Here is a 23473-nt window from a genome sequence, read left to right as displayed (position 1 = left end):
ACAGCCTCCTAAGCCTCCAATATGGTGGGCAGGAAGCGTACACTCATTACAAGCTGGAAATGCGGTGCCTGCCATTTTGGTAATGGCCAAAAAATTGTCATGCAGCGCCCAGGCAGGAAACAGGAGTTAGCCCTGTGCTTATGCAAACAAGGGTCCTATCACCTGTTTCAGGCCACCACTGCAAGATTGGTTTGCCTTGAGGCAGCTGGCACCGGCCGTGGCCTACACCGCTTCCCCGATCATCGCTGATACCTCCTTTCCCAACGATGCCACCTCCCCCCGCCCCCAATCGGTACCACTATCTGCTCCCCAGCCAACGCTGCCTCCCACCCAGCCAGCACTAGCTTTCCACCCGGTCACCTCCCTTTATCACTTACGTGAGGGCCATTGCTGCATCGCAGCAGCCCCATCTTCAATCTCGCTTTGCTGGCGAACTGCCTGTTACTGTCCCCAGCTCACTGGCTCAATGGTAATATTGGGTGTGCCTCGGGTCTCACCATTCAGGTGCAAGGATAGCTTCCTGCACCCGAATTTCGTGCATAAACGATATGTAATGTAGTGACTGTTTTTAGATAGCAATAGATTAGAATGAATAAAAAAAACCTGAAGATTAAAGTGAATGAAAATTGACTGAAAACAACTGGGAAGTAGGAAAACAACAAAATTGCAGCGATAAGCAGGAAGCGACAGTGAAAGAGTAGTCATTAAGTAAAATCAACTGTATAGTTCTCGAATAAATAGAACTGGGTATTAGTGATGGCACGTAACTTAGAAACAAGAAATTCATATTTACAGAAAGTTACAAGTTGAAAACAATATATACTTTGGATGATTTTGTTTCAAAGTGGCAGAAAATGTGAAAGTGTCAATGTCGTTCATGAATTACAGGTCTTCAAAGATTGCATGGTGGAGAAATATAATTTACTGAGCACAACATAAGCCCTTCACTTTGGTAAACACTTGAAAGGCCCATGAGAGCACAGTGGATTAGGGGCCATCATTCATGATGTCACAGCAGATGAGGTGTCTTCTCCTGAGGGAAGACAGATATCCTCCTGCACAGTTACAATTATATGTCCCCTTTGTCAAAAGTCGCTGAAAAAGCAGGACTCACAGGGCCAATAAACTGTTCTATTTAACTTAACTGCCTGAGGTGAAACATGGGGTGGCACTGTCTTTTTTTCCCCTATTGTAAAGGAAAGCAATTCACGAGTAAAGGATGATTCAGGTTTTTACAGTTATCTCCTCTGGGCTGTACCTGGTCTCCATTTGACCAGAGCATAAAATATGCCATTCAAACATCTCAATTATGACAGGATTTATAGTCTCTTCGCTGTGTTTTAGCTGATATGCAAATTGTTAGCATAGTACTGTTTGGATAATTTCACAGTTCCTTTGTACTCAGTGAAAACACAAATATGATTATCCACTGTTTCTGTCAGTTGATTGATGAGATATCATTTAACATTTGCATACCCTTAACATGTCCCAGTCTGATAGTGCTTCCTTCATGATGTAATACATCACTGATCTACTTTTCTATGTGTACTCCTATTGTGTTTGAAACATGAAATGAAATGGAAAAGCTATTACCAGAAGAATTTATTGTATTTGTTACACCAACCAAAACTTTGCAATTTAGAGTCTTCTCAGAATTCCCCAACCTACTACTTGGCCTATGTTATCTGGTGGAAGTAATGCATCCCTTAGTACTTCACTTGACGAAAGATAAAGTTCCAACTGAGCTACACCAGAGGGAATTTGTTCTTTCAAAAAGAGGTCAGGGAACATTTTGAAGCAGAAGTCACTAATCCTGACTATACTTGAGGGAATACTGTGTTCCCTCATTCTGATATTAATATTAGATAGAACATTACCATGGATCTCATTAACTGAAGGAATTATATGTTCCTCATTCTGACTTAGTGGAGCCAGAGCCAAAAAACACAAGTACTCTGATGCTGGAGAATAGCATGTTCTCCACTACATAATTTAAATGTGAAATAATTTACTCGCTAAAAGCTAATCAACTAGATTTAGCTCAAGCTACAATCTGAATCAAAACATGTGTTTTTACTTACTCCAATGCATTCAAAATTTCTTAACAATGCAACAAACAAGTCCAATTACTCAGAAGGAATTGGAGAGGAGAGGCCTGAAAGACAGAAGGATCAGCATTAAATTCAAGTTGCTGATAAAATGTGAGGTACGGAGCATCATTAACATATTATAATTACCGACCCACCTCTCGAGAGCGGGTTACTGTCCCGACCCCCAATCTGCCCCAGTTAAATCGGAAGTAGGGGCATTCATGGCGGGTTGGGGTTGGATTTCCCATTTTTAACAACTTAACTACCCCTTGGTTTTTATATTCTATACCTCTTGAGATAAAGCCTATTAGCCCTTTTGCAGCCTTTTCACCCTGAGGTGCTGCCTTTCATGTCCTGTGAACCCATATCCCACTGTTCTTCCACAGCACTCAGCCTATTCCCATTCAGAGTATACTTACTGCTGGTATCTTTTTTAACCAAAATGTATCACCTCACACTAACATTGAATTCCATTTGCCACTTTTTAGCCCATTCCTCTTTCTTATCAATATACGTTTGTAGCTTCTAAAGAATTTACTTTCTCTCCTATTTTTGGTATCATCTGCAAATTTTGACACCCACTCCGTCCCTCTGCACTCCACGATTTCCGGACACCCCTAAGCGAGTGCCAGCTTTCCATGCCAGTGGGGGTGGGGGGGTGGGGGGTGGAGTCACGGAATGGAGGGGACTGGAAGTTTAAATGGCGCAGTTCTCTCGGGATGTTAGAAGCAGTGCCCAGTAGACTGTTGGCTGAAGCCACTTGTGAATTATTGAGCCTTGTCTCTTGGACTCACGTGGTTGAGGATGGTGCTGTTCATGAAGCCTCCTTCTCCCCATAGTTGTCGAAATGTCCACCACAATTCTTGACTGGATATGGTAGGGCTACAGAGCTTTGGTCGGTAGGACTGCCCAGACCTGTCCGTTACCCGCTGCTTTTGCTGCTCAGTAAACAGGTAGTCCTGTCTAGTAGCTTCACTAGATTGGTGCCTGAATGCCTGATGCTGCTCCTGGCACGGCCTTCTACACTCCCCACTAAACCAGGGTTAATGCCCTGGTTTGATGGTGATGGAGGAATGAGGGATGAGCTGGGCCATGAGTTTACAGAATGTGGTGGTATACAATTGGCTGCTGCTGATGGTCTGCAGCATCTCATGGATGCTCAGTTTTGGGCTGCCAGATCTGTTCTTAGGATGTGACACTTAGCACAGTGGTAGTACCACACCACACAATGAACAGTGTCAAATTTATCATCCAATTTAAGTCAATCTCAAAAACACACACAGTGAAATATTGTTATACACAGAGATAAAATCTGATGTTTCCCACTGAGAAAAATAAATAATGGATTGTTTAAATTCAATCATGAACAAAAGCTACCATTGGTGTGTAGTCTGTCACATAGAACTGGATCTCTGTTCCTCTCCCTATCTCACATATTTTCAGACAGCTTCTCTTTTTTTTAAAACATTCAAATACATTTTACCTGAATAAAGCTTTTGAAATTTGTCCTCTAGCATTTCTTCAAATAATTTTGAAAAAGAATCAAGCAAATTACATCGAGGCCATTTGGCCCAACTGGTCTATGCCAACGTTTATGCTCCACCCTCTTCATCTAACCCTTCTATTCCCTTCTCTCTCATGTGCTTATCTAGCTTCCCCTTAAATGCATCTATGGTATTTGCCTCAACTACTCCTTGTGGTAGCACATTCCACATTCTTACCACTCTTTGGGTAAAGAAGTTTCTCCTGAATTCCCTATTGGATTTATTTGTGACTATCTTATATTTATGACCTCTAGTTTAGGACTCCCCCATAAGTGGAATCATTTTCTCTATGTCGACCCTACCAAACCCTTCCATTAACTTAAATATTGCTGGAAGCAGAAGAGAAGCACTTTATCAGTTGAGCTAAATAAATGCTATGGATGTATCCTGAGAAATTGTGCACACTGAACACTCTCAGACTGTAATATCTGCCTTCAGCTAACCAAGTTAGACTCTGGGTAAAAGTATTAACTTCAAGCCCAGGCTTGTGGGAGAAGCTGAAATCTTCAAGTAATTTTAAGTGAAAGCATTAACAGATACAAAAGACAATGCAATTTAAAAAGATAATCATGTCATTGTGAATTATGTTACTTTATGATGTTTTTATTTTGTTTAAAACTTTATTTTGGACTCAAGAAATTTCAGTTACTGAGAAAAAAGGGTGGATGAATTTTTTTTTAAATTAATGGTTCATTCTCCTAATTGGCCTTTAAGGATTGATTGTTTCAGTAAGTCCTTAATCATTTCTGATTGACAGTATTCGAGCTGCTTTGCTCGCTTTTGATTTAAAAATTCCCGACAACAGTGATACAGCAAAAAATGTGATAACAGAAAGCAAGTGTGACAAACAGGAAATGTTCACTGGGGAAAAGATTTTTAATATAATATAGATATATAATGATAATCAATCATTAGTTGACCTCCTGTGTCTGTGGAAAAAGTAGATGGGTTTATAATGAGTTAAAGTTATAAATGATAAAGATTAAGATAGTAAATGGATTTTCAATTGTATTGAGCAACTTGCTGAATTATAAAATATAATCAGTAAATGGATTGTTCAAAATTTAGCGAATATTTAAATTATTAAGTTAATTATGGAATGCAATGAATACTCTAATTAATTGGAAGTAACAGAGAACAATGAAGTCATTTGACAGAATATATTAAATAATTCATTTATTGTGTGAAAACTGTAAGAAGACTTATGCTTGTTTTTATTCACAAATGTGGTTAACTGTGGCATGAAATGTTAATGATGCAGCGCAAATAAACAACAGAGGCTTGGGAAGTGAGAGACAAAGAAGTTGTCATGTATATGCATATTTGCAGGTCAAAAATATATAAAGGTGTTTCAGACAACAATAACAGTTAGCTTGCAATATCAGCTAGCCTGCAGAATCCAGCACATGGCAGCACAGCAGCTGATTACTGCCAAAGGGAAAAAAGATTTGTAAAATATTAAAAACAATCAAAGTTAGCAGTGAATACACCAGGAAGTACTCCCCTCAATCATTACAGTAGGTATGCGACTGGCAGTGGTATAGATGCAGGAAGTTAGTGGTGGATCTATCTGTTCTTTCTGTGCTTAACATCAGCCACTAAGATGGGAGGAAGGGGATGTTGAGGCACATGGGGAGGAAAAGTAAAGCAAACCGGCTACAGTCATTCTGGGGTGTAAATTCGTCTGTGCCCGGTTTCGGGTGAGGAGGATCACACGTCCGAACAGGGGGCCCAAAGCCAGGCCAAATTTTGATCTCGGGCCTCATTAATATTATTTGGGTGAACTGCTAGCGCCTATCACCCATTTGAATAAATTAATGTTGGGCCGCTTGCCTCTACCATCAGTATAGTGTGGAGTCAGGGGGCACTCCTTCCACTCCTGGCTCCACAGCAATGATTTTTTTAAAAACGCTTACATTTTAATGGTGGCCGCCCACCCTTCTGCTTAAGAATCCCAAGCGGATCAGGCCCGGCAAATGTAAGCAACCTAACATCTGTTATAGGTAGCTGCCAGGGATGCCCGAAGAATCACCTAACCCAATCAGAAGTCTTTCAGGCATCCTTTGAGCACTGTACTTTAGACCCCAAAATTGTTCCTTGGTTCGCCTATTTTACAACAGTAAAATGGGCGCAACAAAGTCCAATTTCTACCCCTTGTGTTAAAAAGGAGTTTTCTCTTGACGGGAGTCTTTTTACACATTCCAAATGATTGGCTTTCTCTTTTTAAAAATAATATTGTTGGATAAAATTTGCCTTTGACCCAATCAGCTGCAAGAAATTTGCTCAAAATAAATTTGCCAACAATTACATGTGACAGTAAAGTGTGTCACAGGAAGTGTGATGCAAAGGACAGGGAACATATGGGCCTTGATATTAACCCCCCCACCCCACCCAACAGGCAGGTGGTTAAAATGTAAAATTGGCCAACCCGACGTGGCCATCACAAATTCTACGCCGGCTGTCAGCGGGTGTGACAACTGTCCCGCTATGGAGAGGCAGAAGGCTCAAACATATTTAAATTGAGGTCCTATGATGCAACAAGGTACCCGAATTGAAATGAATTACTGGAGCACGGGTTTCTCGCGGGTCGGCATGGTCGCCGGCTCCTTCCAGGCAGTGACAGGAGACACATCGAGGGTGTCGCAGTCGGCAGCTCACAAATGTATCAGGCAGGTGACGGATGGATTATTTTCCAGGGCCAACAGATATATAACATTTCCATGTGATGAAGACAGTCAAACAGAGTGAACATTGGGGTTTGCATCTCTGGCAGGCTTCCCACAGGTGTAGGGACCCATAAATTGCATGCACATTGCAATCGGAACACCCCCCGACCTGCCAGGAGCATTTGTGAACCACAGGTGCTTCCACGCCAAAAATGTTCAGCTCGACTGCAACCATAAGAAGAGGTTCATGCAGGTCTGCACACGATTCCCTGGGAGTTGCCATGATGCCTTCATACTGCGGCAGTCGAATATCCCCACAATGTTTCTACCTGGAACCAACCTGATAGAATGGCTGCTTGGGACAAGGGATAACCCATTCAACTGTGGCTTATGATACCTCTGAGGAACCCCTCCACTCAACCACAGGAGAGGTACAATGCCAGCCACATCACCATGCAATGCATTATCGAGCAAACCATAAGAATGCTAAAGTTAAGGTTCAGGTGCCTTTACAGGTCTGGAGATTCTCTACTTATTCTCTAGCATTCATCAGCTGTCCCTTCCACCATTCTCTGCTGGTGCTCACTTGTGCCAAATGCAGTCCCATCTACCTGGCTATGAGGCCCAACTGAAGTGCTGGTACCTGCAACACTTCTGTCATGTGACGGTGCATCTTCAGCAGGCATCAGCTCCTCTGAGGAGTCTTCATCCTCTCCTATCTGGGGCTTTTGATCATTATGTGATGGCTGTAGAGGAGCGAAGAAAGGGATAATATTGAGTGATGGCACTTTGAGGATGTTGATCAGCACATGAAACACTTCATCAGAGTTGCCAATGTTCTGAGGTCCACTAAAGGTGAAGTAGCTTTGTTGGTGATACGAATATGAAAGATTAATTTTGTCACCTGCTCCACTGGATCACCAGCCTTGCCATCGCTTCGCTGAGGGAACTTGATATCCTGCTAATCTTAAGTGCCGGGGAAACTTCGATTTCCTGCAGCCCTCCACCGGTCCTTGCCCTCTCCCTGCTATTTTGCGCTCTCTTCTCCTGCAAGGATGGAACAACATACCTATGAGTGGCTTTGAGGAATATGTACATTAGATGGATGCAGTGCAAGTGGAAAGGATCAGGCACATGCATAAGGACTGTGAATGGAATGCCTTTGAGGATCATGGTAACAGTGCCATTTCAGGATGTATGATGAGAGTGGTTGGAGGTGACTGAGGTTGTACAAGATGAGATGAGGATTGCAGTCAATGGTGGAGGGAGGAAATGGGAGGTGAGAATGCCAAGGGAGTGAGGATGAAAGAAGGTGCATTGAATCAGTTCGACTGGTCCTGATGAGAGTGATGTGGGGGTGAGGAGTGATGTGAATGGAGTAGGACTAACAAGACAAAATAAGAGGGAGTGCACTGCAGGATCTGGGCGACTATAGCCGTATGCTCATCTTTCCAAGTCATTGAACCACTTAGGGCACTGAATCCATGACCTCGGGGTCACACTCCTGCTGCTAACCTCCTCTGCCACCTCCAGCCAGGCCTTCTCCCTGCATTTGAAGTTAGGAGATAGAGAGTAATGATAAAGGGAAAGTTCTCTGATTGATGAGATGTGACAAGTGGTGTTCTCAAGGGGTCTGTACTGGGGCCTCAGCTTTTCACCATATATATGAATGACTTGGATTGAAGGAATAGAGAGTTGTATATCCAAGTTTGCAGACGACACTAAGTTGGAAGCACTGTAAGTTGTGTAGATGGGAGCAGGAAGTTACAAAGAGACATAGTCAGACTAAGAGAGTGGGCAAAACAATGGCAGTCAGAGTCCAATGTGGGAAGTATGATGTCATCCATTTTGCATGTGAGGAAGACAAATCGGAATATTTTCTTAACGGTGAGAGTCTAGGAGCTATGGGGAAGAAAAGGGATTTAGGTGGCCATGTAGACTACCATTACCAACAAGCCAGGGGATCAACCCTGGTTCAATGAGGAGTGTAGAAGAGCATGCCAGAAGCAGCACCAGGCGTACCTAAAAATGAGGTGCCAACCTGGTGAAGCTACAACTTAGGACTACATGCATTCTAAACAGCGGAAGCAACATGCTATAGACAGAGCTAAGCGATTCCACAACCAACGGATCAGATCAAAGCTCTGCAGTCCTGCCACATCCAGTCGTGAATGGTGGTGGACAATTAAACAACTAACGGGAGGAGGAGGCTCTGCAAACATCCCCATCCTCAATGATGGCGGAGTCCAGCACATGAGTGCAAAAGACAAGGCTGAAGCGTTTGCAACCATCTTCAGCCAGAAGTGCCGAGTGGATGATCCATCTCGGCCTCCTCCCGATATCCCCACCATCACAGAAGCCAGTCTTCGGCCAATTCGATTCACTCCACGTGATATCAAGAAACGGCTGAGTGCACTGGATACAGCAAAGGCTATGGGCCCCGACAACATCCCAGCTGTAGTGCTGAAGACTTGTGCTCCAGAACTAGCTGCGCCTCCAGCCAAGCTGTTCCAGTACAGCTACAACACTGGCATCTACCCGACAATGTGGAAAATTGCCCAGGTATGTCCTGTCCACAAAAAGCAGGACAAATCCAATCCGGCCAATTACCGCCCCATCAGTCTACTCTCAATCATCAGCAAAGTGATGGAAGGTGTCATCGACAGTGCTATCAAGCGGCACTTACTCACCAATAACCTGCTCACCGATGCTCAGTTTGGGTTCCGCCAGGACCACTCGGCTCCAGACCTCATTACAGCGTTGGTCCAAACATGGACAAAAGAGCTGAATTCCAGAGGTGAGGTGAGAGTGACTGCCCTTGACATCAAGGCAGCATTTGACCGAGTGTGGCACCAAGGAGCCCTAATAAAATTGAAGTCAATGGGAATCAGGGGGAAAACTCTCCAGTGGCTGGAGTCATACCTAGCACAAAGGAAGATGGTAGTGGTTGTTGGAGGCCAATCATCTCAGTCCCAGGACATTGCTGCAGGAGTTCCTCAGGGCAGTGTCCTTGGCCCAACCATCTTCAGCTGCTTCATCAATGACCTTCCCTCCATCATAAGGTCAGAAATGGGGATGTTCGCTGATGACTGCACAGTGTTCAGTTCCATTCGCAACCCCTCAAATAATGAAGCAGTCCGAGCCCGCATGCAGCAAGACCTGGACAACATCCAGGCTTGGGCTCATAAGTGGCAAGTAACATTCGCACCAGATAAGTGCCAAGCAATGACCATCTCCAACAAGAGAGAGTCTAACCACCTCCCCCTGACATTTAACGGCATTACCATCACCGAATCCCCCACCATCAACATCCTGGGGGTCACCATTGACCAGAAACTTAACTGGACCAGCCATATAAATACTGTGGCTACGAGAGCAGGTCAGAGGCTGGGTATTCTGCGGCGAGTGACTCACCTCCTGTCTCCCCAAAGCCTTTCCACCATCTACAAGGCACAAGTCAGGAGTGTGATGGAATACTCTCCACTTGCTTGGATGAGTGCAGCTCCAACAACACTCAAGAAGCTCAACACCATCCAAGATAAAGCAGCCCGCTTGATTGGCACCCCATCCACCAGACTAAACATTCACTCCCTTCACCACCGGCGCACTGTGGCTGCAGTGTGTACCATCCACAGGATGCACTGCAGCAACTCGCCAAGGCTTCTTCGACAGCACCTCCCAAACCCGCGACCTCTACCACCTAGAAGGACAAGAGCAGCAGGCACATGGGAACAATACCACCTGCACGTTCCCCTCCAAGTCACACACCATCCCGACTTGGAAATATATCGCCGTTCCTTCATTGTCGCTGGGTCAAAATCCTGGAACTCCCTTCCTAACAGCACTGTGGGAGAACCGTCACCACACGGACTGCAGCGGTTCAAGAAGGCGGCTCACCACCACCTTCTCAAGGGCAATTAGGGATGGGCAATAAATGCTGGCCTCGCCAGCGACGCCCACATCCCGTGAACGAATAAAAAAAAATGTAGACTAATCATTAAAAGCTAGTGGACAGGCACAAAAAGTAGTCAAAAAGGCTAATGGAATGTCTGCCTTTAACTCAAGGGAGTTGGAATAAAAAAAAGTGAAGAATTTATGTTTCAGTCGTACAGACCCTTGATCAGACCCCAACTGGAGTACTGTGCTCAGTTTTGGGCACCAAACCTCAGTAAAGCTATGTTGGCCTTGGAAGGGGTACAGCGTGGATTCACCAAAATGATACCAGGGCTTACAGAGTTAAATTATGAGGACATAAACTCTCTTCCGCAAACGGCAATTGATGCTAGCTCAATTGCTAATTTTAAATCTGAGATAGACAGCTTTTTGCCAACCAAAAGTATTAAGGGATATGGGCCAAAAGCAGGTATATGGAGTTAGATCACAGATCAGCCATGATCTTATCAAATGGCGGACCGGGCTCGAGGGGCTGAATGGCCTACTCCTGTTACTATTTCCTATGTTCCTATGTTTGTATTTCCTTGACTTTAGAAGGTTGGGAGTAACCTAATTGAGTCTTTTTAAAATGATAAAGGCATTCAATAGGGTAGATACAGAGAATCTATTTCTTCTGGTGGAGAAACCAGAACAACACAACATAATCTTGAAATTAGAGCTAGTCCGTTTAGGAGTGTAATCAGGAAGCACTTTTTCCTACAATGGGCACTGGAAATGTGGATGCTGGGTCAATTGAAATTTTCAAGACTGAGTTTGATAGATTTTTGTTAGGTAAGGGTATCAAGGGATATGAAACAATGGCGATAAATGGAGTTGAGATACAGATCAGCCATGATCTAATTGAATGGCAGAACAGGCTTGAGGGACTGAATGGCCTACTCCTGTTCCTATCTTCCTATGTTCCTATTTACACCCCATCTCGTACCTACCTTCAATCTGGGGTGTCTTCCTTATCATTTTACTTTGGATTCCAGACATGAAATTCATTACATACCTAAACAAACAATTAATTACAATTACAATTTGTACAAGTTACAATTTCCACAAAACATGGCCAAATCCATAATTCAGCCCAGATTTTGCTGTGAAAGTAACGGTGAGGGTAACAGCGCTCACTGTTATTTATGTGCAAATTGAACAGAAACTTCTGGAGAGTGAAAACCCAGAAGTTGCTGTCTGGGATGCGCCGCTCCTCCCTGAGCTGTGCGAAAACGGCATCTCGCTATCCACCTCCCCATTCAAATGTATTGAACGATGTGAAGATCCCGTACGGACTTCATAGATACAGACGAAACTCGTTACAAAAAGTTGGGGCTTGTCCATTCCAGTCTAAGTTGCCTTTTATCAGCGTGGTAAGTCTTAATTACTGCCAAACAAACTCTCTGGCACTGAAAATTAACTTTTACAAATGTGGACTCTCATTTCTTCAGCTTTTAATTATTGTTGGAATTTTTTTTTTAATTTAGTAACTTTTTTTTGCTTTTTCTTTCTGTCTCTTACCTCTCTCTCTTAATCCAATCTTTCTTTCCTTGTCCTTATTTTGCTTTCTGTAACTGATTTGACATTGAATTCACTATTCTAACTTACACTTCCTGTTTCAGACTCTGCGTTGCTCATTAACAATTGGTTAAGGAGTCACACAGTTGCTTGCCCTGTTCACATAGGTCCCAGATGCCCTGTAGAGGATGTCCCACTGACAGCAACTTGCCCTGCAAAACCCCATAGAAAGTCTATGGGCAAGTGCAAGTCGAAATCATTCACTGCTCAAAGCAAAATCTGGCCCATTGTGTATTTTAAGTGGCATAAAATGGCATATCCTCCGACCTACTATAAGCAATGGTCCACTAGTTCTGTAAATGGATGATGATTCTTGCATAATCTTCTTCGAGTATTCTTGTATAACCTATTGCTTTGAACTGTTTAATGGTATTTTTTAAATCATATCTATAATATTACAAAAATATGAAACATAATACCTTTTAAAAATACAGCATGTCTAAGCTCAGCACAGTTAGGATTGGAACCATTGTTACATCACGTGCTACTGACATCGGCTTGCACATTTCTAGACACTCAACATCAACCACAGACCAATAAAAACTCAAAGTGCACCAAACTTTTGTGAGCCCAAAACAAACAAAAGTTGCAGAACAAAATAACTTCTGGTTAACTTCTACTTTGATTCTACAGCAATTTGAATCACAAATCAACAGGAGCAAATCGGAATGGGTCTTTAATGCTGTCTTTACACTGTACCTACTGGTACAGTAGCAACAAAATTTCAGCAGCCTCTATGCCTGGGAAACACTTCAATTTAATTTCCCTTCATTGTATGTAACAATACATTTGTTATTTGTTCACTTATTCCTGTGTGTGTAATACTTGAGATAAAACTTTAATACTGATTGTATACATAAAACTTGATTTCACTTTCTCGGAAGATGTCACACTTGAGCTAGCTGCTCTCTTTCAGGATATCTGAAATTGGTATGTTTTAGCAAACAAAGTTATGGGGACAGCTGCGTACCTACGTCATTACCAGGCAAACAAACTCATTCTGAGTGAGTACATGAGCTGACTATAATCTATGAATTCCTAACAGAACCGTAAAGAGGCTGTAAAGTACTAACGGAGATCGTGACTGATTTATTGATAAACCTGGCTTTTGTTCAAAGTTCTGAGTGTAGTTAATGGCATTTACTAATTCAGAGTAAAAGAAAGTAACAGTAAGTTGAATGCCATGCTTTCTTTTTCATCTATGTTATAATGGAGGAACGAGGTCCCTGTACTGACTAGAATAAACACAATCCAGAACAAATTTATGTGACAACCTATTACTCAGCTTGGCTATAATGTGACCTGTTTTTCAGGTTCACAAGGGAGATTAGATGCTACAGGATGCATTTCTTTAATCGGAATAAAGAATTTTAACAGCATGTGGTCTTTAAAACACCGATTTCAAACTAAGAACGAATTTAATGATTATTAATAAAAATGATCTTTTCTCTGGGTTTTATGCAGTTTAAAATCCTCTTCAAAGACTAGAATTGAGATGCAATATTGAGGTAAAGCTAAGGGATAAACTTTGGTCCTAGTACGAGAGATTTTAAGAATTGTCAACAGTGGACATTTTTCCACTGCTGCCAGCTCAAAGCTTGACCAAGTAAAACCTACGTAACAGACTCTCTATTCTCAGCATGTTCACTTTCAATACAAAAGACGATGGCAATGATACAAAGTCTCGCTGCTTTGGAATAAAGAATGGGTATAAACTATGTAGAAGTTTTTGCAAACATTCCACTGTTGTGGAACATTGTGCAGATTGGAGTTTTTGTTGAAGTTCAAACAATAGAAATGTTATCTCAGAGAGCACTGTCACTAATTATCATACTAAATGCGTGAGAATTCAGCCTGCATATTATATTGTTCAGTGTAGTCAAGCCTTGAGTTAATAGACTAAGAAGAGCATTCACCTTAAATCGAGGCAGAACAGTTACTTGATGTGCGCAATTAAATTAAAAAATGGGTAATTTATTTTTTTAAACTAAAGCTCGTTACCTTGGCCTTTTCATTCACAAGCCAATAACTGACATTGACAGAATGCAACAGTGTGTTGTAGGTCACAATAATTAATCTAACTCTTTAATTCTTTCCCACAAAGTTGTGACTGGATGTCATGGTGCTGTCTGGTGGGACAATGGAATGCCATCAACCACGTCCTGTCAGTAATAAGAAAACTGTCAGACTTACAGGATCAAGTCTGCAGACCTGTTCCTGACAGCATCTTCATCATCATTAGCAAACTTATATTGTTATTGTTTTCCGAGGTCTTCTCTGTAATTAACCTTTATTGTAATTATGACTGATGGCTATTCTGACAGCATTCCACTCAAATTACTGTTCATATTGACAGGGTTGCAGAACAGCATCGATATGGATAGGCTAATTAAAAAGGAACTGATGACAGTGTTCTCAAATGATCAAAACAGCTCCAATAAAAACTTATAGATATGCTGAAAGCAGATAACATCATATTTACGCAATGCTGAATATAATGAAAGGGTTTAATTTAAAAAGCTCAATTTTTCATTTTATTCATCCCTTCACTGGCCTCTTGACATCCCATGAATCCTGTTCTCACTGGGAAGGCAGGATGTTTCCATGCCTACCATCAATGCCACTCCGTGATTGGCTGCAAGAACGGTGTGATTCATGCAGGACGAAATGAGCGTTGCCAGTCTGGCAGACTTTTCTGCCTTCTCCACTGCACTCTGCGAAAGGAACGCCTCACTTTTCCCCGATACACCACTCAGCAACCCGGCCCGCAACTGATGAAATAGATTCGAATGAGCCAAGCAAGCTCCTGGTTCAGATAGCCTTAGGGATTATAGTTGTGAGCCTTAGCGAGGCAGTGAAGTGTTCGCCTGGTTGAATTATAGGTCTGTTTTACAGGCAGCATTACAAAATCAAATTCAATGAGATTCAGGATGAGATTTAACCGATATTTCAATCCAGGCGATCTAAAATCGCATGAATAGCACCCCTAATGGCTCAGTTGGTGCTTGCACTGCATAATATTGAGCCTCATAGGAATGTTTGATTGACAGCCAGTGTTAACTCAGCTGTTCTCAACCAGAGCAAAGGTTAGAGTTGCTATTGTTGACCTCGCTGCTTCTGCACTGGGGAGGGGAAATCATCCAGCTTCCCCACTGCTGATCATTATCCAGTGTCTCCTGCAAGCAAGTGCACGTGTGATCATCGGGTGAGCACAGGATCAGCGTAGCTGTTATGCCCCCACAATGAGGGAATAACTTGCTGTCACTCAGACCCCGATTTTATGGGGGGAGTGGGAGGGGATTTCGGTGCGTGCGAGCCCCAAAGCAGGCGGTGAACCTGATGAGTCTAACAACGTGGACTTATGGAACGCTCGTTTCCATAAATTTTCTCGGACTCCCGTCCGAACTCAGCCAGGTCAACTACCTTGCCGTCAGGCAGGAGTAGGGAATTTGGGCGTCAGGAGGCCGCAGCCTGCGGACCCGCAGGATCTGTCCCCGGCACAGTCAGCTAAGTGCTGGTTGGAGGTGATGGGCTCTGGATGCGATCAGAGGGAGGTGGGGGTGGGGGGAGGGGACTCATGGCAATAGAGGCCCAAGGCTTTGTTGTGGGGCCCAGTGGAGCACTCCTGCTCCTCCTGGCCCACAAGGACACCTACATTTGTTTTTAAACATACCTACCTGGGTCTCTTCTGGCCCACAATCCACCTCCCAGCAGGTTTGGCCTGATGGGGAAGCCGTCACTGCTCCCCTGCACAGGCGTCTGACTAAAATAGCCCGATGGTGTCACCTGGTCCCGATCTGCATATTTAAACAAGACCTAGCCAGCTTGAGACAGGTGTCCTGTTCGCCTGCTCAAAAGAGTAGGTTAACATCAAGACACACCAAGAAGGCAACGAGATCAGAGGGGGTAAATCACTGCCCTCATTTTAACTGACCTCTTTCCCAGTTTCTGACAGACGGGGTTATTTAAAATAGGGCCTCAGTCTTAGTAATTAGATGGTGCAGTGTCTGTCTTTTAGGCACAAAACGGGCACCTAAGCATCCAATATGTGGGGCAGGAAGCGCACGCTCATTACACACCAGATGTGCGCTGCCCACCATATTGATAAAGGCAGAAAAAGAGGCGTCCAAGGGCTGTGCCTGAAACATGCGCTAGGCTATTTGGATATGCAAATAGGAGGCCTAACATCTGTTTGAGGCCCCCTTTGCAAAACTGGGCTGCCCCGAATGCTGGCTGCATTGAGGAAAATGTGGTCTACATGCGGCCTAACCGGCGGTCCTTAAAGGGGCAGTTGGAGGCCACCATCAAAAAGGTAAGTTTAAAAAAAAATTCTTACCTGAATGTGGAGCCGGTAGGAGCAGGAGTGCTCCTCCCGGCACCACTGCAGTTACGAAGATTATTGCCGGCTCCCACTAGGCCCCTTCCCGATCGCTTCCCCACTTCTCCCAGGACCTACCTGTGGTCACTGCTGGTTACGTTACAACCCGAAATTGAAATCCTCTTCGTCAGCGAGCGGCCCGGGGACGCTCCATCTGTAGCTTGCTGCTTTTATGTAAATGAGGTCTGAGGCCCAGTACCAGGTATGCTTCAGGCCTACCTGTTCTGGCAGAGGGATTATTCCCTGTGTCCAGTTCACTATGGCAGGTGCGAACAAGCCAATTCCTAGGCCTCAGTATTTAAATTCACACATGAAAAATGGTCAAACCGCAAGTAACCTGGTAAAATGGTGGCAAGTAGCATTCAGCATATCCTGAAAAGCCATGCTGGCACTTTGCATCTGGAGTCCCCTTGTGAAAGGTGGGTCTCTGTGGTTGTGGAGGGACTGGCATTACATTGTTAGTATTGCAGCACTATCATTTAAATGGCTCAATGATTAGTTCTGATTTAGATCATGAGACCAAAGTGTCATGCGAATAAACAGGTGTAAATTATTTGACTGTTTGATGTGTATATGGATGTGGTTTATGCAAGTAAGCACTCAATGGGGGTAATTTTGACTTTGGGCGATAGTGTAACATGGGTGATATCGGATCAGTTGTCCTTTATACATCTCTCCTGATTTTCTGTTACATTGACATCTGATATCGCCCATTTTATACGATCGCACAAAGTCAAAATTACCCCCAATCTGTTTATCTTGTGTAGAGAGTAAAGGAAGTAGGATTTTAAACTCTTACTGATTAAAACATGTGACTAAGTTGAATATACTGGCAAGATAACTTTGATGAATGTGTTTAATGAGGCTTTTGTACAAATTCAATAATGTGCAACAAAGATGAGACTAAAATTTTTAGTACTTTAAACTCATGCATTGTCTATTTGCTGCAAGCACCTTGCACAGATACAGCAACACCAACAATTTCTTGAAAACATTCAGCACCTATGGAAAGAAGAGTCATGGCATGTTTCAATAAAGGTGTAATCGTCATATTACAAGTTACACCTCGGATCGTATGGGTTGCGGGAGCCCGTGAAACCCTCTGGCCATATAGGACTAACCACCCTATCGGCTGGTATAAAGATGGTTACAGCCATAGAAGGAGCGTTCACGTCACAGACTGTTATCCAGCCTATGAATCCTTCCACTACTTCACACTGTTCTCCAAGCGAAGAGTGCGATGATACAAAAAAAGCATTCAACGATTTCAAGTACGTGAAGCTAAAATTGACAGGAATTTTGTTATTTGTAAGCAGGCAATAAAATCAAAAATAGTAGCTCTTCCCAATGGGTAAATGTACCGCCCAATGTGCTACTGAGCCATACAGACCAATGTTAATTGTATATTAACCTAGCTGCTTGCACTGCTTAGTGATTCCTCTCAACTAGTTCCCCCAGTGTGTCAACAGCAACATCCCATTTAAACTATCATTTTCTTACAGCTCACCCAAGGACTCTGTGAGTGATGGAACTACCTGCATAGTGCTTCGCAATGCAGAACAGAAGGTCCTGGGTTCATATCTGGTCTGTCTTGTGTTCTCTAGCCTGGGGTGGGAAAAAAATTAGGCAGAATTCCCACTTCTGACTGTTATCCAACAACCTCACTAGAAAGTGAGATGATGTGACTATTGGTTGACAGAATCAGGTTTTGCTAAAATGCCCTCTAAGTTCAATAGCCTGCCAGCACTCACTGTCTTGGTTCATGCATGAAGAATGGCTATGTAGGCTGCTGATGCCTATAGAATTGTGGCACAGTAAGAATCAGCCTATTTATGAGATTAAAGGAAAAAATATCAAGACACAAAAATAAACAGGCAAAAATATAAGAATAAAATTAATCTGATAGACATGAAAAACTATTCCACAAATTTGAACCACAGAATGAAAGATGATTTAAACAGGAGGCTGATATTAAATGGTTTATAAGGCAATGAGGAGCCCTGTTATATATAGGTTTTTAAAGGAAAACTGTCCACTTGCTTTAGCTGTTAGAAGCTGATCGAGAAGAAATAAACTGAAAACTGATTTTGCTGTTCTAAAATTAAGGCAATTGTGACTCCCTACGGAGTGTCTTTCAGGACCCTGATAGGGGATTGTGTGTGGAATGGAACAAGCTATAAAAGAGAGAAACGAACATTGGCAGTAGGATAGGAAGCTAAAACAAACAATAAAATCATAACAATAAAAACACAATGTACCAGCCAATAGAGAGAGGGTGAGAAAGAATTTTATTTAAATACTTTTCACATCCTCAGGAATGTCCCAAAATGCTTCACAGACAATGGGCTCTATTTTAGCACCCGCTATCGGGTGCGTTCCTGGCGGTGGGTGGCGGGGTCCGAAAATCGAAGAATCCCGGCGCGGGACCGGAGCTCGCCCCGAACCCACGCACTTCCGGGTTCCCCGCTGAAGCGCCGACGTGCGCGCGCAGCCCCTGCTGGTGGGAATCCCGCAGGCAATTAAAGCCAGTGGGGTTCCACTTGACATTATTTATTTAGGTATTTCAGGTCATTAACTGACCTGATTAAGGGACTATGTGGGATTTTAGAACAAACTGGGACTGTTTCCCACACTGGGGGAAACACTCCCAGGTCAAATGGACGTGTTGCAGCTGTCAGCCTGTGGCAGCTGCAAAGGTCCATTTGACAGGTGGGGTGGCGGAGACCCTCACCCATTGCAAGAGGCCACTCTGTCACTTGGGACAAAGTTTGGCCTCCACCACCCTCCTCCTGACAGTCAAAGTCACCAACCTGCACACTTACCCCAGGGTCCGGAGACATGTACCTACCTTGCGGACCCCCTCAGATGTACATCTTGCGGATGGGGGCCACCGTAGCTGCAGTCATGACCTCCTCGGAGGGCGAACAGCCTCATCAGCCTCGGCATCCACGCTGTCCACCTCTGACATGTGGAGCTCCACAACAGAGTGCTGTGACACATCCACCTGCACAGCAGGAGGGAGGGCAACCGCAGAGAGAGATGCGTCGCAGAGGGCACTACCCTCGCCACAGGGTCCACAGACCGAGGCTCAGCCTCCTGGACCTCTCTGAGCAGCAGTGCACACGGAGGCTCAGAGTCACTCGACATGTAGTCGTGGACATCTGCAGCCTCTTTCATGCCGAGCTGCTCCTGGCTGGCCCGAGCACCATCTTCTTACCTGTCGCTGTCAAAGTCACCACTGCCCTCAACAACTTCTCCTCCGCATCCTTCCAGGGTGCAACCGGGGACATTGCCGATGTCTCTCAGTCGTCTGCGCAGAAGAGCCCTGCAAATACACCTACACCCACTCTGCAGTGACACAATGGGTGGCATCAGTTGTGGGTCCTCATAGTGATCCTCAGGAGCGGGCATTATTGCACAAACAAGACAGGATTCGCGAAGACATGGCAGTAGTGGTGCCAATATAATATGTAATGTGAGTTGTTCAGAAATTCAATATAAGTAACACCCATGACAAACCCTCAAACACCCTTGTGCATCCCCTTCATGCTTACGACACGTTTGCCTTACGCTGCCTACTGCACATATGTGATGCTTGCCCTGTGGCTGCAGCACAGGTAGTGGCAGGTTGAGTGAGGCTGGCCGTGGAAGAGATGCATGAGAGAGTGAGTATGAGATAGAGCCATGAGATTGTATGAGGATTGGGTTGAGTGGTAGTGGCGGGATGAGTACTCGCGAGGTGAGTAGGTGCAGGTAAGATGAGGATGAGGTTTGAGTGGGTATGAGGGGGTGATGTGACAGAGTAGTGTTGGCAGTGCTGAAGGAGATGTGGGGTGGGGGCAGTGATGTGGCAGACGGAGTGTAGGGGAAAGACTACGTGTACTCACTTTGGCTGACCTACTGAGGTCATTGGAGCGCCTCCTGCACTGTATGCAGGTGGGCGATATGTTGGTGGCACTGGTGACCTCCTCTGCCACCTCAAGCCAGGCCTTCCTGGTGGCAGAGGCAGGCCGCTTCCTCCCGCCCGCCGGGAGGAAGATCTCTGTCCTCCCCCTCCTCCTCACCCCATCTAATGATACCTGGAGTGAGGCATCATTAAACTGGGAGCAGCCTTCCCCCTGGGCTGCTCCATGCTGTAATTTTTTCTATTTGTTGCAGCATCTGTCAGTGGAGGACTGCCCCTTTAAATAGAGCGCCTCCAGCTGACAGACCTTACTGCACATGCGCAGCCCGCCCGACGTGCAGATCAGCAGTGGGGAGCCCGGAGGAGAAGGTAAGTGGATCCAATTAGCGGATTGTCTGCTACGATCGCGCGGGAAACTGACTAATTTCACCAGGCGCGTTACCCACGCGCCCGATAGCCCCCCCGCCGAGAACCCGCAGCCCTGCTAACATCGGGCCCAATGAGTAACTTTTGAAATGTCACTTTTATGTAGACCAATTCTGCCAATTTGCATGGAGCAAGATGCCACAAACAGCAAATGAGATAAGTGACCTGTTATTCTCTTTTTGATAGTATTGTTTATGGGATAAGTGCTGGCCAGGACATTGGAAAAACCCACCTGTTCTTCAAATAGTGCCATTGGATCTTATACATCCACCTGAACAGGCAGTCGGGGCTTCAGTTTAATGTCTTATCCAGAAGATAGCACTTCCAACAAATCAACACTCCCGCAGTACTGCACTGGAGTGTCAGCCTGGATTGTGTGCTCAATTCTGGAGTGGGGTTTGAAGATATAAATATAGATAAGGATGAAGATTTAAAATTTGATCTGTTGGGGAACAGGAAGCATCATTAGGTGTTTCCTGTTAACCAGCTAAACATCACAGCCGTCCGAGATATTAGGACCAATTTTAACTCCCAGCAGGAGTGGATTGGAATCTCGCATAAAAGTCTTCATCGGACTTCGTGCTGCTCAACTGTATCGGGTGGAAAGTGGCAGCTGGCCGACGGGAGGGGGAAATGAAGATCAGGTGCAGGAAGCAACAGATGGCTGTGGCAGCAAGGTAAGTGTGGGAGGGAGGTTGTTGTGAGGGTCTTGGGGCTGGAGAGGGGGGAGGCCCGGGGCAGCAAAGGCCTCGACTTTCTTTTACTGGCCTGCAGGATCAATCCTGTTCTTCCTGGCCCCACTAAGGAAAGGTTTTTAACCAGCCTTAAAGGGCCTCACTGGCTTCCCTACAGCTTTACCTGGTGGAGTGGCCATGTTCAGGAGCAGGTTAAAATGCCATTGGGGTCTCATGCACGTTATGGGACCCCGATTTGCATTTATTAATGAGATTCCCACTGGAGTCTAGCGAGAGACCCACCTGCCACCAAAACCACCATTGTAAAAACGGAGATTTGGGGGAAATGGAGCCGCTCCATTCTACTCCACTGCTGTGTTCCAGCTGATCTGGCAGAATTACAATATCCCCAATAGTGAACCATGCAATTTTGCTCATCCATTCCAAAGAAATATTGGAGCACAATTTTGAAAAATTCTTCAGAGATATTTGTATCTGCCAAAGTAAAGTAGCAGAATACAGAGTATGGAATAGAGTGATGTTGTCATCTGGATTTTCTCACCCCCCCCCAGCCTCTCAATAAGTTCTCATGGGTCTGGATTATTTCACATTTCTTGGTTATGATTTTCATTTCCTAGTTATTACCCTGGGCCTCTATTCATGCACAAATGCACCCCAATTATTTCTACATTGCTTCAATGAGTTTCCAAACAGGAATTCTAAACATATAAATCCATGCTGAAACTCAAACAATCATACAATACTTCTTGTGCAATACTATGGCAGTTAGAAACACTCATAGAAGAAGACATACCCACCCTGAAAGAAACAAGAATCTGTGCCAGCAAATAAGACCTTGGCTTGAACCTTCTGTGCATGTCAATAATCTAGTTTGTAATGACAGAGCGGCAGCTTTGACTTTTGTTATATTGGAAACAAAAATGGATAAAGAACATACGCAATGTTTAATGTGGAAAAAAAACCTCAATAAAGAGTTCTCTCTGAAGAATATTGCTCTGTGACAGATCAATCCTTTTTGTTTGTTTCAAGTAAACAATTATTGAAATGTAAACAAGAAAATACCAAAGTTCCTTATAATCATCAGGCACTTAAATCATTTCTTGAACTTAGTGTAACAACAGGATAGAACCAGGTACAATTGTAACAAGGATAGATACCTTATCACAGACCCTTTCGTGCCCCTTTTTCCCGGGCTCTATATCTGCTTAGAAGCTGTTCATCTCAACATCTTCCAGGTCTGATGATAGGTCTGATGATAACTCTGTTTCTCTCTCCACAAGATGCTGCCTAGGCCCAACCATCTTCAACTGCTTCATCAATGACCTTCCCTCCATCATAAGGTCAGAAATGAGGATGTTCGCTGATGATTGCACAGTGTTCAGTTCCATTCGCAACCCCTCAGATAATGAAGCAGTCCGTGCCCATATGTAGCAAGACCTGGACAACATCCAGGCTTGGGCTGATAAATGGCAAGTAACATTCGCCCCAGGCAAGTGCCAGGCAATGACCATCTCCAACAAGAGAGAGTCTAACCACCTCCCCTTGACATTCAATGGCATTACCATCGCCGAATCCCCCACCATCAACATCCTGGGGGTCACCATTGACCAGAAACTTAACTGGACAAGCCATATAAATACTGTGGCTACTAGAGCAGGTCAGAGGTTGGGTATTCTGCAGCGAGTGACTCACCTCCTGACTCCCCAAAGCCTTTCCACCATCTACAAGGCACAAGTCAGGAGTGTGATGGAATACTCTCCACTTGCCTGGATGAGTGCAGCTCCAACAACACTCAAGAAGCTCAACACCATCCAGGACAAAGCAGCCCACTTTATTGGCACTCCATCCACCACCCTAAACATTCATTCCCTTCACCACCAGCATACGGTGGCTGCAGTGTGTACCATCCACAGGATGCACTGCAGCAACTCGCCAAGGATTCTTTGACAGCACCTCCCAAAACCGCGACCTCTACCACCTAGAAGGACAAGAGCAGCAGGCACATGGGAACAACACCACCTGCACGTTCCCCTCCAAGTCACACACCATCCCGACTTGGAAATATATTGCCGTTCCTTCATCGTCGCTGGGTCAAAATCCTGGAACTCCCTTCCTAACAGCACTGTGGGACAACTTTCACCACACGGTCTGCAGTGGTTCAAGAAGGCGGCTCATCACCACCTTCTCAAGGGCAATTAGGGATGGGCAATAAATGCCGGCCTCACCAGCGACGCCCACATCCCATGAATGAATTTTTTA

General features: G+C 44.5%; 1 long non-coding RNA gene across 1 annotated transcript in view; it reads right to left on the bottom strand.

The window, feature by feature from the left end:
• Positions 1–15599, bottom strand: part of LOC137340891 (uncharacterized) — a 121225-nt gene extending 105626 nt beyond the window's left edge. The window contains exon 1 of the long non-coding RNA XR_010966898.1: positions 15489–15599. This is a non-coding gene — a long non-coding RNA (uncharacterized lncRNA). The remainder of the gene's footprint in view (positions 1–15488) is intronic.
• Between the last annotated feature and the right edge of the window lie 7874 nt (positions 15600–23473).

This window comes from Heptranchias perlo, chromosome 22 (genome assembly GCF_035084215.1).
Source record: "Heptranchias perlo isolate sHepPer1 chromosome 22, sHepPer1.hap1, whole genome shotgun sequence".
NCBI classification, from domain to species: Eukaryota; Metazoa; Chordata; class Chondrichthyes; order Hexanchiformes; family Hexanchidae; genus Heptranchias; species Heptranchias perlo.
Note: the sequence above shows the minus strand (reverse complement) of the source record. Positions and strands in the feature narration are given on the sequence as shown.